General features: G+C 34.9%; 1 long non-coding RNA gene and 1 pseudogene across 2 annotated transcripts; both read left to right on the top strand.

The window, feature by feature from the left end:
- The first annotated feature begins 9129 nt into the window (after positions 1-9129).
- LOC147474425 (putative TPR repeat-containing protein At1g05150 pseudogene) lies at positions 9130-10783 on the top strand (annotated as a pseudogene).
- Positions 10784-11761: 978 nt separating this feature from the next.
- On the top strand, positions 11762-17905 carry LOC147474424 (uncharacterized). Of its 2 annotated transcripts, XR_015207914.1 has the most exons (6): positions 11762-12050; positions 12457-12544; positions 13951-14229; positions 15276-15334; positions 15913-15950; positions 17119-17905. It is a non-coding gene; the product is annotated as an uncharacterized LOC147474424 (long non-coding RNA). The 2 variants fall into 2 exon arrangements; XR_015207913.1 differs by having other exon boundaries at positions 15913-17905.
- Positions 17906-18933: the final 1028 nt, after the last annotated feature.

Raw genomic sequence — 18933 nt, 5'->3', positions numbered from 1 at the left:
ATAGTTGATAAGTCTTGACAGTTTTAATGTTGAAGAAGATTGGTTCTTTGCTTGTGGTTTGCGTTAGCGTCGCATTTCAAAATAGGCCTTGTTTTCCTTTGAGGTGATATAGATTTTCAGTTGAGATAAGGTTATTTGCATTTTTCATTTGTAAATTTTTGTAATGAAGAGGACTTTTGTTAATTTGAAATTTTTATTGGTTTTTAATTATCAGTATATTTAAACTGTTTATGGGTTTTTGGAAGTTGAGAGTGCGTCACACCTCGGAGATCGAAGAGTCGGGAACAAATATTGTTTTTCCGAATTCTGTCGAACTTCGGGGTGTGACATTTACCTTATTGCTTCAACTACTCCACATGGTGTTGCCTGCTGGTAACAAGATACCAGAGAATAACTACAATGCAGATAAGATGATTAAAGACTTGAAACTTAAATGCAATAAGATTGATGCATGTAGAAACGACTGCATTTTGTATTGGGAAAAGAATGAATTTAAGGTTAGATGTCCTACTTGTGGTGTTTCTAGATACAAAACTCCAACCATTGAGGATTTGAATAGGCGAACCAAGGTGCCTGCTAAGGACTTGCAATACTTTCCATTTACAGAAAGGTTGAAGCGATTGTATAGTGTGCCTTGGGTGGCAAAGGGGATGCGGTGGCATTGTACTGGAAAATCAAAGCCTGGCACGATGAGGCATCCTGTTGACTCAGCAGTGTGGAAGCAAGTTAATTTAAAATATCCATTCTCTGTAGAGCCACGGAATGTTCGCTTGGGACTAGCCACTAATGGTTTTACTCCTTACGGCAACTTTGGAGCACAACACAGTTCATGGCATGTAATGCTTGTGAACTATAACCTCCCGCCTTGGCTATGCATGAAGTCTCAATTCACCATGCTTTCAACTTTCATTGAGGGTCCAAAGTAACCGGGTAATGATATTGACGTTTATTTGCAGCCGTTGGTTAAAGAACTCCAAGAGTTGTGGCGTGATCGGCTGATGGTTAAAGATGCATTCAAAGGTGAAGAGTTCCATATGTGTGCCATTTTACTATGGACAATCCATGATTTTCCAGCTTATGGGAATATCTCCGGCTGTAGAACTAAAGGAAAATTCACTTGCCCTCCTTGTGGTTTGAAAATTGCTTCTATAAGACATCACCATGGAAGTAAGCATGTGTATATGAGAAGTAGACGGTGGCTTCCATTAAGATCCAAGGCTAGAAATGATACAAGAGAAAGCACCTATGATAAGACCAAAGGAACAAGGTGAGCAACCAATAAGGTTGACTGGAGTTGAAGTTAAGAGAATGACTAAGAGTTTGAAAAATCATCAATTTGGGAAACTCGGCAAGAATAAGGAAGGGAATAAAGGAAATTCATGGTTTTCGAAACGATCTATCTTCTTTAAGCTCAAGTATTGGAAACACATTCTCTTCCATCATAACCTTGATGTTATGCATATTGAAAAAAATGTATGTGAAATTCTTCTTGCTTTGATGTTGAATACGAAAGGGAAAACTAAAGATGATGTTAATGCACGCAAAGATTTAAAGCGCATGAAGAGAAAGAAGAAATATTGGGTGACTAAGCTTGGCGAGAAACAGGTTATGCCTCAAGGTATCTTTTGGCTTCCAAAATAAGAGAAGAAGTCGTTCATCCAAACCTTGCGCAATCTTAGTGTACCTGTTGGGTTTAGTGGTAACTGGTCTAATATTGTCAAAGGAGATTCAATGGATTTTAGACAAATGAAGTCACATGACTATCATATTCTAATGCAACATTTGCTGTCGGTATTAATACAGCATGCTTATAGAGATGGCAACAGAAAAGAAGCTCGAACAATTATTACTACCATTTGTACTTTCTTTAGTGTTTTATGTTCGAAGAAAGTAGAGATTGAAACACTTGATGTACTGGAAAGGGGTATGGTCAAGGCATTATGCGTGCTAAAGAGAATCTGCCCACCATCATTGTTTATTACTATGATGCATCTTCCTATTCACTTAGCTCATGAGGCTGGCCTTTGTGGGCCTGTTTTCTTTAGGTGGATGTATTGTTTTGAAAGGTACGTAGCTTGATTTTTGTTACTTATTTTATTTATTTATTTTCTCATTTTTAAGATTCTATTGCTTCTAAAATACTTTTTTAAGGTACATGAAATATTTCAAGGATTATGTTACCAACAAAATGCGCCCGGAAGGGTGTATTACAAAGCGTTACTTGAAGGAGGAGACACTAATGTATTGTGCTGGATATAAAGGAAGAGGTGGTCTTTTAGATAAACTTGATAGGATGGCTGAAAATAAACCTGATGTTTTACCAGATTTTTTGGATAGTGTAGACGACAACCACACTTCCAATAAGGGTGGGCCACTTGGCCCAAGTGCAAAGTATTTATTAGAAAGTGTGGAGTATGAACAAGCACAACAATGGCTACTAAGAAGTCATCCCAGTTACGACAAATGGCACACGTAAGTATATCACGTCATATTAAAGTTGTTAGAAACTTAACACAATCTAAATTATATACATAATCCTAACTGACTTTATTATTTCAAAAATCATTTAGGAAGTACACTAGCTTCATTGAGGACAATAAAACAAGTGCAAAGAGGAGGATTGGGCACACTAGGGTGGCATTGTGTTCTGATGATTTCATCACATGGTTGACAAAATAGCAAGAGTTCCTCGAATCCAATCCACTGATGATCACTTCAAGGATTTAGTTAGGGGACCTACACGCTTTGCTACAAAGTACCATAAGTATTGTGTCAATGGGTTTCTCTTCATCACCAAAGACTATCAGAAAAATAAAAGGAACCAAAACAGTGGTGTTCCACAAGTTGCCCTATAACTTTCCATTCTAATTCTAAGGATAAAAATCCAATTGATGGAGATGCAGATTGATTACTATGGTGTTCTAACAAACATTGTTCAACTAAATTATCGTGAAGGCTACAAGACTGTTTTGTTCAAGTGTGTTTGGGCTAAGTGCACACAACTTGGTATGAAAGTGGATGAGGAAGCAAAGTTGAGGTTGGTCAACTTATCAAATCAACTCAGTTCGGACCATAAATGTGATGAACCATTTATTCTTGTAGAGAAAGCTACTCAGGTTTTCTATTCCCAAGAATCTTGAATGGCATGTAGTGCTGGAGGTTCCAAGAAAAGTGTATTTTAATGAAGGTGGACCGTGTCTCTCAGATGAAAGAGTGGTAAATGATTCAGATATAGGGCCTAACAACCTCGACATTTCTATGGTGGATGAATTGATATTCAACGACCCAGACGACATATTTGAAGTTGTTGAGAGTAGCAAAAAAAGAAAGAGATCTAGAACATAGTCCATTTATATTTTGTGTTGACTTAGTAGTGTGTGTTTTGTAGTATTAAAATTTTGGTAGTTTTTTTTATTAAGTGTAACTTTTTGTTTGAACAGGGTATGTCTGTACTTGAATCTTTTTCTTTTCCGGCTGTATTTTTCATGTGTGCATAATAGGCCTTTTATTGAATGATTTCTCTTGCTTAGTTAAATAGAAATTTAAATTAAAAATTAACTAATCTTGATCTTTGCACCATGGACATGCATACTTGTTGTATTGTATTACAGCTCTTTGCACATGGACGAGGGACAAACGCATAGCAGCTCACATTCACTAAGTAACAGCCTTGGTGATGACTTAGGTAACGGAGATGACTTTTACTTTTCAGTTTTCCACACCATTGTTTTGATCTTACTAACAAATTTGGTTGATATATGCAGGTGAGACACACATTTCTAGTGCATCAACTTCCTCTTCTAAGGAAACAAGAGGTCCTTCGATAGGTGTTTCGGAGGAGCTGCCCGAAGGCTATGAGAAGGTAATCATTAAGCTTAATGAGTGGGGTCAACCTGATGAGCCCAAAGAAGAGGTTGACAATTTCATCACCAAGCTTGGTCACATTGCTCGCTGTGACATCCCAATTCGCTATGATAGCTGGAAACTAGTTCATTCGCATGAGAGCGTCATACCTAAAACTATTAAAGCTTTAAGAAGAATGTATGTGTTTGAAAACATCGATTCTATTGACACGGATTGGACAATAAGAAAATTCCAGAAACCATGGAAAGAGTACAAACATGAGTTGTTCAAAAAATATGTCAAAGATCAACCTCCTTCCTTTGTGAGGGAACATCCCAAACAAGGAATTCCTCTACAAGATTGGCGAAAATTTGTGGATAATTGCAATACTGAGAAATTCAAGGTTAATGGGTTTTCTATTTTATTTCATGGTGATTAGGTGTATGTGTTTTGATATAAATTAAAGTGCACTATTACTAACTTCAACATGTGCAGGCTTCTAGTTTGAGGAACACAGAAAATCGTAAGCAACAAAAAAACTCTTCGTCTTGGGAGGAAAATCTGCAGCTATAGCTAAAGTTGAAATGGAAAGGAGAAAGGGGTCCCTATGTCATCTATCACTAGATTGGACCAATATATACACAATCATACAAGAAAGAATGGGGAACACCAAGACCCATAGCTAGCTATTAGTGTGCTGACTTAATAAAACTTAAGATACTAAATTATTTTTAAGATAGTAATTTGAGATATTTTTGTTTATCTGATTTACTAGGAAAAGCTTAATGGCTACACTGCTTTGCACCCGAAGTCACGAGAGACGTCGGTGAATGATGCCCTCACAAAGGTCTCATATTTAATCATAGTTGTTGTAATTAATTGTTGTTTGACATGATTTTAAGGGCACTAAATCGATTGTCCATTAAGTATAGGTTCTTGGGCCAGATAGTAGGGGTCGTTTTCGAGGCTTGGGTGAAGGGGATGAAAAACATCAGTGAAGAAGATGAAAGTTGTGGCGCAACAGAATTTAGCTTTGAAAGAGATGAACACGGACCTTGTGAAGAGGGTAGATGTGCTTTAGAATACAGTGCTGGAGAATTCAGTTTTGTTGAGAGAATTTATGAGCCAAGGAAGAATGCCTATGGAAGATGTTGAATCGCCATGTTCTAGTCATGCTTCCCCGGTAATTATTTGAGTTATTTTTTGAAAAACATATACGATCCACTCTTATAAGGAAAGACTGATAACACAATTTAATTTTGTAGGTTGTTAATGAATATATTGGTAAATAATGTGATATGCGTGGTGGTTGGCCACTTAAAGTCGTGGCGAGAAGTATCGTGCAAGATATTGATCTTAATACCGAGTTTGGTAACAGGAGATTGGAAGAGGGGAACTTCAAAGTTCATGTGAACGTGGTTTATGACGGAGGTGTTGTACTACCATTGCCTCATGATGATTGGAGATCAAATCTTGGTGAGGTCGCTCAAGGGAGGAATGATTTTTTCGTATTACTATTTCTGTTCTGATAAAATATATTGGTTTTGCAGTCAGAGGAATGATGTACTACAGGAGGGCATTAAAGCTTCAAGCTTTCCTTGACATGGCTGATGAAAGAGGCAAAGTGGTAAAGACATGAGAGATGAATATGTATGAGATAGTAACGTTCTTGCATTGGTGTATAATTTTCTAACTACTCTTATCATAAGCCCTGATATTGTTCCTATCTTAGCTTGGAGTCATGTTTCTCCTTTGAACAATCATGTTAGGCAAGATTATTGTAGTCATGCAAGTCATAAACAGTTCAATATTTTTGAGCGGGGTACTTTTAATTTTAGCATTTTGTTGTTCTAATTGTTTTTTTGTGAGTATATTGGAGCTTGTAGCATTTGAGTGGGAACCTACAAGAATGTAATTGGAGGGAAAGAATGTAATGTTGGGATTGGGATACTTGAAAGAATTATTATAACCAATATTTTTTTTTAAAACAAAAAAACTAATACTCGACAGATACCAACTGTCTAGTAGTAAACTACCTCGACCAACAATAGCAGGTGCCAACTGTTGGAATACCCGACGGCCTATAACACTTATCATATCCGACTGCTAGTGACAGCAGGTATATCTGACGGTTAACAACAGAAGTCAATAGCCGACGGTTGTTAACAGCAGTCAATATTCGACGGTTTGTAACTGCAGTCCATATCCGATGGTTCATAATAGCAGGCATACCCGACGGTCCAAGGTAGTGGGAATAGCCGTCGACAAAGATCATCAAACCCGACAGCCTGTTCTAACTATTAATAACTATCGGAAGCCTATGCCGACCGAGCGTTTTCCGATGGTCGTGCAACAGTTTTGGTATGTCGAGTAATACCTTTGGCGACAATCATTATAAGTCGGGTAAAGTCGTTTCTTTTGTAGTGAATTTAGCTATGAAAACATTGAAACTAATTGAACGGTCCACATAGGTACCTTCATTTATTTGTTCTTGGATTGAAATTACAGTTCAAACTTCAAAATACACACACCATGGCATGACAATTTAAATAATACCCAAAAAGTATAAAAACAAAGCTTTTAGATTAATTTATCACTAAGAATGTAAGAGTGGGGGACTTAAAGCAAGAGTGAGGACATAAAGTACATAAAAAATAACAAAAGCACAACCAAATTTTCATTCATTTTTTTTAACCGAATTTTTAAAAAATTCGCCAAAAACTGTATTTTACGTTTCAAGGCAAAAAATCGCTGAATTATTCCAAATCTTCAAACATTCGGAAGTACTAAATGTATAGCCCTTCAAAAATTCAATTCGGGAATTATTTCGGAATAATTCGGCGAATTGCTAACAAGGAACTCGTCTATAAGTAACTAGATGCCAAGACCTTAGCCATAAAGAAAACAAGTCGTAATGACATAAACCACAAAGTCAAACATAAAAGGATCCACTACTAGGCAAGTATATCACTACACATGAAATTAATCAAAAGTAAACTAATATTAATTACCCATATCAATTTCTACTCACAAATATCATAGTGTACCACATGTTATAACCATTACTTTGTGACCTCGTCAACCCATAAAACATTGATTATCACAAGAACAAAAATAGGTGTGAATATATGTAAAAGAAAATAGTCCACTCACTTTGGATTGAATGATAGTAAAACAATATCAAAGATTCATTTTCTCCAATCCTTTTTCTTATTCCTCTTCTCTTTCTTTCAATCAAAAATATTCTTTTTTTTTAATGGAGGCTAGGGTTTTGTTTTTGAATAAAAAGATTTTTACAGAGGAAATTAGCAGGTTTGTTTACTTCAAAATTTTATGTCTGTTTAGCTTAACCTATGGGCCTCAAATGGGTCTAAAAATACCCAAGGTCTATACCTATACAAATGGGTACATTTTAACAATGTTTTCAAGCCCAATATGATTCTCAAATACCTACAAAAGTTCTAACAACAAATTTAAATAATATACTTCATAAAATCAACAACAATAAGAATATCAATGTTCTACTGTAGAAAAAAATAACAAAATTTGTAACATGCTAGAATTCAAAATAATTAGTTTCAATTTGAATAATATTATTTACGTTGCTTAAAAATTGGGGTTGTTATAAGATACACACCTTAAAGGAATCTCGGGAGGAATCTCGTCCCGAGATTCTAGGAGTGAATGTAGATTAACTTTTTTTTTTTTTTTTTTCGATAACCCGGAGTGAATGTAGTTTAACAAAACAAACATTATGCCAAATAATAATGCTTCATAGAGTTTAAAGTTAACATATATAATCTCAACGACTAAGCTTTATGTAATAATCTAAAACATGCCAAGAAGATTAATTAAACGCATAATTTACAACTTGTACCAAAAAATCATGATAAACAAATATAAAAAATGTGATATAAGTATATACCCAAGTATATTAAAAGGAATACACATATACAATACTATATAACCTTACATGTAGACATACGTAAATTAAAACCATGTAATGAGAAACACTACTTTATACGAAAATCTATAAACCAAAATCCAAAACGAGAACAAAACAAACTTGAAAACAACAAGAAAACTTAACACCACAAATAAACACTCTTACTACCCATATACCATATAATAGGCTTGTTTAGGTGATTTAAAGTTAGATATCATATAACATCAATCTATTATAATAAAACACAATGGCAGGACAAAGAAAGGTCGGGATCGCGTGGGGATCTGAGTTAGATTGGGGCAGATGTGCGAGCTAGAGCATTTTGAAACTCCTTTTCAATACCATTTACTTAATGAACTAAATGTAAATGAATGGGCTTCTAAACTGTTGGGATCGTTTTGAATTTGCCAATTAATGAACTAGCTATCTAGAGTGATATTCGCCATTGTTATGTTTTGAAACCCAAAGCTTCTCCCTCCATTCCATACATGTTAAAATTTAAAACACTAATTCCATTATAAATTATTTAACGAAAAAAGAAAGAAACGGCTTCGCTCCCCAATTCAATGTGAACTCCTCACTCTCCCCATTTCACCATTAAAACATCTCTCCTTGATTAATTTTGTAACTCCTAAACTCCCCCTCACCATTAAGATGAATTTATTCAACTTCTAACTTCCTTCTTCTTCTTCTAACCCTTTTGTAGCGGCTCCATCTTCAATAATTCTTCCAGGTATGGATTCTTTATTGACTGATTTCAAATTTCATTTCTAATCCCTCACATACTCATAATGTTTTCTCCCCCAGGTTGCTACACATTGACAATTGCTGCCGGATTTGCTTCAGGTTACTTACATTGTTATAAGGTCACTTACATTTCCATTACATACAATTAATAAGGAATATGCGACCTATCAATGAGTTTGTTATTTTCACGGTTTCTTCTTCAATTTTTTTTCTTTAGTGGTTCATAGATGTAAGGTGTGTGAATCAGACATTTGGTATGACAAATGTTATAAACCTAGAAGCACTACTCTAATTCTGTTTTTCTTTTTGTCCTAGAACTTTGACATGTTCGTTTAGTAATTTATTTTTATTTCTACCATCCTTTCTTTCATCTGTCGAATATCCAATTTCCTTTTTTTTTAGGACAGAGAATTTGACATGTTACTAAGTTACTATGTGTACGATTTCAAGTACGCAAAGTCCTATTCTGTATCTTAGTCTGGCAACATATTTAATATTGTTCAGAATTGGGTTACCAAGGTAGGAAGCGAGGGACAATCATGTGATTCTACATGGACAAAATAAAACATTTAATTGACATTTGAACAATCATATATGAGCACCATTTGTTTAAAGATGCTTTAGTGAGTTTCAAGAGGTCTTGCAAGCTTCAACTGGAGAACTTTAGACCTCATTTTCATGGTGGGAATTGTTTGTATATTCTGGGGAAGTGTGGAGAAGGAAAGGAGGAATTTTTGTTAGCTTTAGAAGCAGCACAAAGCGGTGGTAATCACTCATCTTACCTTCTTCCTCAAATTCATGTTAATCTCGAGATTTCGCTAGAAGGGGAAGGTATGTCTTTAAGTGTTTGTGAACATTATAGAGAGGCTGTAGCTCTTTGCCCAACTCATTTCAGGGCTATGAAGGTTTTAGGTAGTGTGCTTTTTGGAGTAGGGGAGTATAAGGCAGCTGAAAAGCCTTTGGAATAGGCTATTTTCTTGAAGTCAGATTATGTCGATGCACACTATGGTCTAGAGTCGACTTTGCATGCAGTCGGAGAAGATGAAAGAGCCATTCAGGAGGTTTAGAAGGCAATTGATTTGAAGCCTGGGCATATTGACGCATTGTACAATTTGGGTGGACTTTATATAGATATGGGGAGGTATCAAAGAGCTTCCGTGATGTATACCAGGGTTCTAGCTGTTTTGCCGAATCATTGGCGGGCACTGCTTAACAAAGCTGTAGCTTTGTTAGGGGCTAATGAGGTGAAGGGAGCGAAAAAAGCCTTGAAAGAGGCTTTTAAGCTGACTAACAGGGTTGAGTTGCATGATGCAATTGCTCATATGAAGCAAATGTAGAAGAAGCCTGCCAAAGGGAAGGATTTTGTTATTGTGGATCCATCAAATTTTAAGAGGGGGAATGAAGAGACTACAAGTAGGAAAGACTTGGCCAATGCCCTTGAGATCATAGGCTCACCAGATTGGGTTTCTGCCATGTAGATTTTTTGATGAAGGAATTAAGCGAACTAAAGGTTCCAGTTTCCTACGCTTGCACTGTTGGCCTTGAGAAATATGTCCGGGAGTCTGCACTGGAGGCAATCCTCCGCAATCTGCTTCATTTTTTGAAGCCTGAAACGTTCCAAGGGGCCGTAAAAGCTATTAACAAGAGAATTCTAAATGTATTGAATAGTTTGGAATCAAGTGAGGTGGACTTGGGCATGTTATGTGCTCTTCTTGCTCCCATTTGCAGTGGTCCCCCTGAGCAGCGCAAGTGGACAGTTTTTTATGCTCTCCTGTGGTGATATGTTGGTGAAGGTAGTTCAGTGGTTAAGAAAGTAGATGCCATGAGATCTCTCGAATTGCTTAGAGCAGTTTACCTTCCTTCTTAGTCTACCAATAGAATGTCGGAATTTTATGGAGAAGTTGATGTTTCAATAATTTCTTTTTCCAAGTTCTTGGAGATGTTTGATAATCCGGAGTGTGGATTTGGGATCATGAACACCCTGGTGAATCTTAAAATGGAGACAGAATCCCTTACTTCAACTTTTCTTGCTCTGTGTGCCACTACCCTATTACCGGGTCCTGCTTCAAGGAAACCCAATCTCACTTCAATCTATGTAGTAAATGCTACAGTGGAGGGAAGGTGTCGTCTGCCATCAAGTCAGTTGAGTATAGCTTCAAAGAGTATGGGAATGAGGCTGAAGCAATTAAAGATAAGTGCATTATCTTACATTTGCATTCTAGAAGCTGCAGTCAGGGAGTTTCATAAATACCTTGTGTATTAACCTACCAATGATCGCTTCTATTCCATTAGTTACTCCATCAATTAATTTGCATTATTAATCCTCCATTAAATACCAAGATTGTTTCGAAACACTTTTGAGTGCATGAAATTTACTTTTGTAATTAAGGGTTTTGTAATTCTTCAAAAAGTTTTATGGAGGGCATTAAATGTGTGCTATCCTCCAAGTGTTGTGTTTCAAAGCCATCCATTTACATTAGATTAACTTTCAACATTTTATAAAACTTAATTAAGGTTTATTTCTTTTTGGATAAATAATTAAAATTATAAGTTGAATATAAATGAATTTCTAGACATTCCCTTGCATCCGTGTGAGTTTGACGTGGGCTTAGGGCCTAGGGGTGCAAGTGGATATCCAAATATTTGAATCTGATTCGAATTCGTATTCGAAAAATTAGATATTATCCAAAAATTTCGGATATCGGATTCGGATTCGGATAATTTTTTATGTCCGAACTGGTTTCGGATACTGCCATATCCGCATCCGAAAATATCCTATCCAATTTAAAAAATTAATAGTTATTATATATTATTTATTTATTTATTATTGTATAAAATATTATATAAAATCACAAACTAATAATATAAAACTATAATAACAAAATAATACTAATAAATGACAAATATATATATATATATATATATATATATATAATAGTTTTTATAATGGTAAAATGAATTATTCAAAACAAATAAAATTTTAATTAATATTAATTTTCGGATCGGATATTATCCGATATCAATTCGGATATCCGAAATTGGATTCGGATAATTTTTTAATATCCGTCGGATTTGGATTCGGATTCAGATTCGAATACATCTGAACCTATCCGTTTGCACCCCTATTAGGGCCTGAACAGCTCGATCAATAACCCAGCTTATTACGTGAGGGCATAAGTTTTGTGATTAAACTTTTCCTTTTTTTTCATCTATTTCCTAAAATAACCCACGACTCATTGAATCTACCCGTTTCCATTTCCTTCACCGAAAAATTAATTGGATTATGGAAGACACATTAGTACAACCATTACTCCCTCTCCCATACTTATGAAAGAGAGCTAGAGCACCAGTGATTGTTTCCTTCCATTACTCCGATACTAATTAAGAGTTTAATACATTCAATTAAAACCCCAACTCTCCACGGGTAGAAATTGGCACTCTCACTCTAGCCGGCTCGACAATCTCTCTCCCTAACACTTTGCACAAAGCTTCTTGCTGTAGCCATCCCCAGAAGGTACAACTTTTGAATTTGTTTTTTAAACATTGTTTCTGTCTTCATTTTTGTGATTATTATTTTTTTTTTGGCGTACTCAATTTGTCATACTATTTCATTTCTAAAACCCTCCTTAACTTTTGATGTATTTTGGTAGTGCCTATTCACTTTATCAGGAAACATGGTTTAAACCAATTCTTTGATTTGGTACATCACTCTTATTTGCATATGCTTTAGTTTCATATTTACATCACTCATATGATTCACTGATGTACAATCATAAATTTCCAATTGCTAGAACCTGAGTTTGAGTTTGTTATGATTCCTCTACGTGATATAATATTCGAGGTTTAGTTTGCTGTCAACCTTTCATGTTACAATTTGTATGAATTATTGTTTGATTCTAAATGTGTCTCTTTTGTCATAGATTTCATGCAAAGACGTGATGTGTCCTGCGTTCCATTTCCAGCGAGCCGCAATTAACCTCGACATATCCACAACTAATAAACCTCGAAGTATGCATGCCATTTCTAGATTTTCCAGTTATTTTTTTCCTTTAATTGTTACATTTTTACATTGGAATAGAATATACATGTTTTGTGCCGGTCTTGGACTAGTACCATGTTGCCATACTGGTGCATATGCTATTAGGCCTTTTTCTTTTTAGCCTCATATATAGTTTTACAATGGCATATGCTTGCTATGACGCTTGAATCTGGTATAATGGTGCTCCAAATTTTCTTTGCAATATTTACAAAAAATACTTGATTTTACTGTTTTAGTATGCAATCTACTTGCAAACAACGCATGTGATTTGGGCCTATGTGGGATTTAATATTTACGTCGAGTGTGGACTGGCCAAGAGTTGTGAAGGTGGAAAAATATTGGTATCCTTTTATCTCTAGAAGTCTAGAGTATTACCACTTGAAGAAGATTGGTTTGAGTTGCATTTGATGTGACCAAATTGTCACTGAGGTGATGAACTGATATAATTTGCTACTGGTGTCTAAATGGATTCTCTAACTCTCATACCAATGGCAGTTGGGTAAAATCGTTTAAGGCATGTCAGTTCATTAAAGGCTTTTTCTCAAGGCATGTGAGCTTCTTCTTTGATATGATTCACCACCTTCAGTACGACTACTCTTTGTTAAACTTATACATCTGTAAACTCTTCATTGGAGAGAAGGTAATCCTAATCATCGTATCCCTGCAACTTCCCTTGATAATAGTAGTGCAACAATAATGGTCTAACTTTAATGCAATTGTGTTACACTGATATGCAATGCGACACTGACGCAATTCTATTATGCAAGTTAATATTTGAATCTGGCCTTGGTAGCGCTTTTACAAACATGCTAGATATCAATTTTGTGGTTGATTGTGTTTATATAGTCATACATGCATTTTTTTATTTTATTTTATTTTTTTAATGGTTAAATTTTCTTTTCTGGGTTTTGATTTTATAATCAAGCTACCAAAAAGTGTTTAAGATTGAGTACTTAAGTTTTGCTATGGAATCCATCCCTTCCCTTGTAGTTGCCCCTCATTTTTCTCTTTTTCTTAATGGGACACTTTCTTATGTTTAGATTAAGTTATGGTTATCGTTGGATAATTCCAAATTTCAAAGATTTTCACGTTGAGGTGCCTTACCGAATAGAGATTAGCGAAACGATTTTGTCTTTTGGTCAGTATGCTCATATAAGCATGTATTATGGTAATTGTTGCTTTAGTGAGCAGTTTTTGTTTTTGGCGTACCTGCATATGAACATATTGATAGGCATGAGTAGTGTTTCAATTTTAATCTCGAAAATATGTATTCATGTCATAAGTTTGGTAGAAAGACACCTTGCTCTTTAATTTCAATTGTGTCAGTGACATGCACTAACAATGTCAATTGTTTTGTTTAATTTTACTCTTGCAGTCTACACGTTTATGACACTGCTGACACGCCAACATGCATATTGATCGCACTTAAACTATCCTAATTGTTTTAAATGTGTTATACATAAAAGAAATCGAAGATATAAGAACACTACTCATTGAGCTGAAAAAACTCCTCTTGGGGACTTGGAAAAGTGTTTTGGGTGAACTGGGAAGAACACTATCTCTTCTTAGCAATAGAAGGTTCAATGGTATATGCATCCAATTTATTTCAACTAACCATTCCTTATGAAGCTAAAATGGTTAAGTTTCTCACAAGGTAATTTCTTGTACTATCAAGTTTGATTAATTATAATTCTTTTGGTGTAGTTTTATTTAAATTCTTGATGACCTTTTAACAGTTTTAGATCTACCACTCAAATCATATAGTGAATGTTCATAGTTTTGACAATTATTAGCTTGAACACATTCACAAAACATTTTAGGACAGGTGGCATTGGTTACAAACTCAAAGAGCATCTTAATCAATTTAGCAATATCTCTATTAGAGCTAACTCTATATCACATTAGACACGTACTTACTCAATTTGCAAGTGTTCTACACAAGTTAAAGTTTAAATCTTGATTTATTGTGCTTTTACAACCTTGATAGATACAGACGTGGTGAAAGATTGAATGTTAGTTAAGGTCTTATATTTTTCCTTTGTTTCATTGAATGATTAGATCTTTTCTTTGGCTATGATTGAGCAACCTATGATTACCAAGAGCAAAAGGCATTGCATGCTGCTACGTGTATTTCATTGGTTCGGTGTGTTGCAACATACTTTTCAGCGTAGCTTTTTTCTTTTCCTTGAAGCAAGATAGTAAATACATGATTGTAGGATGCTTGAGTCGACTGAACTCTGGAACCTCCAACATTTTCCATGTTTATTTTTTTTTTTGGTGCATTTAACCAATATGTACAACGCTATCAATACCTTAATCCAGCTTGAATTGGTTACACCACAAATAGTTTTAACTTCTAATGCGCACCGCAACCATTCGCTTATGGATTCAACAACCAGCTTTTGTTTTCTAAGAAAAGAGCCATTTCCCATCGGTCTTTAAGTTGGAAGCCTTACCTATGTTTGATACCTATTTTTAAACTGGAAAAACCATGTGCTATACCCATGTAACATGTATACTGACTATTTTTAATAAGCAGTTATTGCTTCAGTTTTTTGTAGGAAGAAAGTGATTACTCGACTTTAAGAATCACATTTTTTAGTATGAAATTTCAAACTCCAATGATATGTTCTGGCTGTTATAGTTTAGCCTTACACTTCTAACAATGTCAATTTACTAATCTACATAATTATTTTCCAGTGTGTTGTTATTGAAGATGCACTTGCTAAAGTTCAAGCTGCCAAAGTTGCACAGATGAGGTAAGTGTGTTTTGACTTTAGTATATTCAGGTATCGTTCTATTTTTGCATGTTAGAATAAGGTGGTGGGTGGCATGTCCATTCTATATAGATTTTACCCAAAATGCAAGCTATGTCATACTATATGCCAATTCCTTCTCAAGAAAGTGTCTTCTCTCCAAATTACAGGAATGTGTTGCAGCTACTATGCTTACTAAAAACCTTTTTGTTATTGCTTCCCTATTATCTGATTAACACATTTACTTTTACCACTTTACTTTGCAACATGGATGCCTTTTGGGGACAGTGTGAGGCCATGGTGCTACTAATTTAGTAGATCACGACTTATCATGCGGAATGCATTCCTTAACTTCCTCACACACAAAGTTTATGTCCTATTATTGTTTTTTGTTTTTATTTATTTATTTCTTTTTTCATTGCTTTTTAGCCGGTATCCTAATTCTCAACCAAGTTATGGACCTCCACCGTTAGGGATGTAATTTTAGTTTTCAAAATATGCAATTTGTTGCTTTATATCCCTAAAGTCTGCTTCATTTCTTTGATGATTCTCTGCTATTACTCTTGCCAAATGATTTGCAGGTTCAATAAAGCTTGGAGGATGTTTAGTATATGGAGAGGTAATAAGCATCTAGGTTATTTCCCCATTCAAGCAGTACAATTTGATTTTACTCCTTTTAAGCGAGTGATTCTAAGTTACTCGATTTAAATGCAAAAAACAATGTTCTTCGTACTAATTATGTTCTTAAATTTGGGTTTCTATTCTTTTAAATTTTGTAGTCATCACGGAACAACAAATGGTAGTTGAATTTTATTGGGAGTGGGTATGGTATCAATTTCGCAATTGAATTGCGAAAGATGCTCTGTGTATACTATTCTTGCTATAGTAACATGTTTTAGGTATTGAACACTAACTTGGTTGGATAAATAATACATATATTACCCATGCATGCAACTTGAACGAAGGTTTAATTTCCATTAATCGTGCGATGGTTTCGTGGGGTTGTAATGGAAGGCAAAGATTGGGGTCTTTTGTATTATTACTTAATTAATCCTTTGAACTTCATTTGTTTCTTCATCCATCTAGGTTATATACTCACATAGACCATTTTGAATTTTTGTGTCGTACCCGTAATTTGAGAACACATCCACATATTTCTTTTCATAGTTTGGAAAACATGCATGGCAATGGGTTAGCCCTTTCCTTAACAGTTGTTTGAAAAAATTAGGATGTAGGTAAAGCTCAATATTTAGAGGTCAAAAGTGCCCCTTAGGTTTGCTCTTTCAAGCATCTTTTTTAATCTTATTTTTGGTTAGTTGTCATTTTTTTTTTCTCTTCAATTTTCTTATGCTTAGTTTCGGTGCAACAATTTATGAGTTTGTTTCATGCCCTATTTGAAGTTGTGACAAGGTGTTTGTATTCATTTGTCTAGACTGTATTCAATTCCAACTTTATTTAGGGGTTTATACCCAAAACTGAGTCATTTGCGTCATACAACCACCCCATTTGTACATGTCAAACCTTGGTGGATATGAATTTCTCAAAGCACCGGGTGTACAATTAATTAGAAGTCTGGCGATGCCACTGAACTTTAGAGCACCAGGTGAATTAATGATTTTTATAACTCATTTCAATTGTAATATATGTCATGCATGGCTCTTGATTGGCCCCCTATATCGTCTTCCAAATTGCTTATGCACAATTCAATGGTAACAGTATGTGTTTTAAGTGCTTATGTTACATGAGCATATTGTTGTAATACTTCTAATCATTATTGCTTAATACAGGGCATACCTACAACCTACTACTTTGATGTAATTGCTTGGGCTACTTGATTTTTTTTAATGGCTATATATTTTCTTTGAATACGTGTGCGAGTGGAAGCCAACTATATATGGGTACATGAAGGCATATTTGTCTTAATTTTATTTGCTTTGAAATTATGTGGTTACTGTACTGCTACTGCTACTGCCACTGCCACTGCCACCATTAGATAGAGAAAGGGCATCAGACTTGCAGCTGAGTGTTGCTTGGTTTGTTAGAAAGAAGAATGTCTTGATCATTTGTTATATGGGAGCGTGACACTGCAAACGAACTATGTATGGCATGGATTTTAGAAAAATTTAAGGTCAGCTCCATCTTTCACAATTTAAAGAGGCAATAAATATTTGGTAAGGAAAGAGTGCATATTCTATGGAACACTGCAATATGGTAGTTATATTTGGTAGAACCGAAACATAAAGATGCATGAAGACTAGAGTACATATTAACTTAAACAACTGCAACAGGGAAGTGATCAGGAAAATTCGTAACATACACTGGCTCCCTTAGCTCTATAAAGCAACTATGTACAAGCCATTGAAGTGGGAATAATGCAGAATTAGAGACTATCCAATTGAAATATGTAAAAGATAAGATAGTCGAAGCATGGCAAATGCTAATAACTGAAGTAGTAAAATGTTTGAGTGAGGATGACTGAAGAGTCATGGTTATTCGACATTAGTGGATACTCCGCAAAAAACTAACTCGAAATGTATTGTTTCGCTCTAATTACTCTTTAAGCTTTGCTGTAATCATTGTTACTTATACACTACGTTCGATTGTATTCATGTAAACACTCATTAGCAGTACTATGGATGTGGTAGCTTTGTGGCATCTGTTTGAGTTTTCATTTTGGTATATATGTATACGAATCTGAAATGTGTAGAAGATATTGGCATATATATATATATATACACCTTGTAACAAGGATGTTATTGTTTGTTTTGTTTTTGTTTAAAAAATTATGACGTTACCATTTCAATTTAAAACTCAATAGCATATGCTCAACGATTTTGGATATTCAGAATATCCAAAATCAATTATTATTAATATTTTTTTTCCCGCTAATAACATGTTTTATATATTAATCAACTTATCATACCCCCAATTAGTCTCGCAGTTGCATTGTTTGAGATACACTCAGATAATTAGGGTCCACACACTGTGTTTCATTCAATTTTTTATTGATTTGTCATACATAGATGCCAGATTAGTAGAACTTATTGCCATACTACCATCTCAATTGTTCATTTTGGATTTTCCTAATGTAGTTGTTAGTTACATGGTTTAATTGGTATATTTGGAATTCACATGGACTGGTGGTTGTGGGAAATTATGGATTGGTGATGGAAGTAGGTAAGTTGTATAGTTGAATAACAAAAAACATTAAGGACTTTTTTTAACACTTAACAAGAAGGCTAGACAAAAGTCTCTGGATGCATCAAGACTTGCAATGAAATGTTTATTTTCCATTTTTATTTTGCAATTGATTTTTTCTTTGCTGGAATGTTTGGCAAGGAGTGGTATGTGTTGCCAAAAGTAACCAAAGGGGTTGTGTGAACTATGAGAAGGCATTAGATATTGCCAAACACAAAGGTTCGAGTGTTGGGATTTTTTCACCGCATTAAAAAAAAAATACCAACACACAAATTATGTATTAGGATTTTTTCACCACAATAAAAAAAAAAAAAAAAATACAAACACACAAATTATGTACCTTTACAGTTAAATTTTGCCATTTGAATAGAAATTGTTGCACCAGTAGAGTGTGATCACCACTA

This window comes from Coptis chinensis, chromosome 9, assembly GCF_015680905.1.
Source record: "Coptis chinensis isolate HL-2020 chromosome 9, ASM1568090v1, whole genome shotgun sequence".
Taxonomy (NCBI): domain Eukaryota; kingdom Viridiplantae; phylum Streptophyta; class Magnoliopsida; order Ranunculales; family Ranunculaceae; genus Coptis; species Coptis chinensis.
The sequence above is the reverse complement of the archived record's forward strand: the minus strand, read 5'-3'. Positions and strand labels throughout refer to the sequence as shown.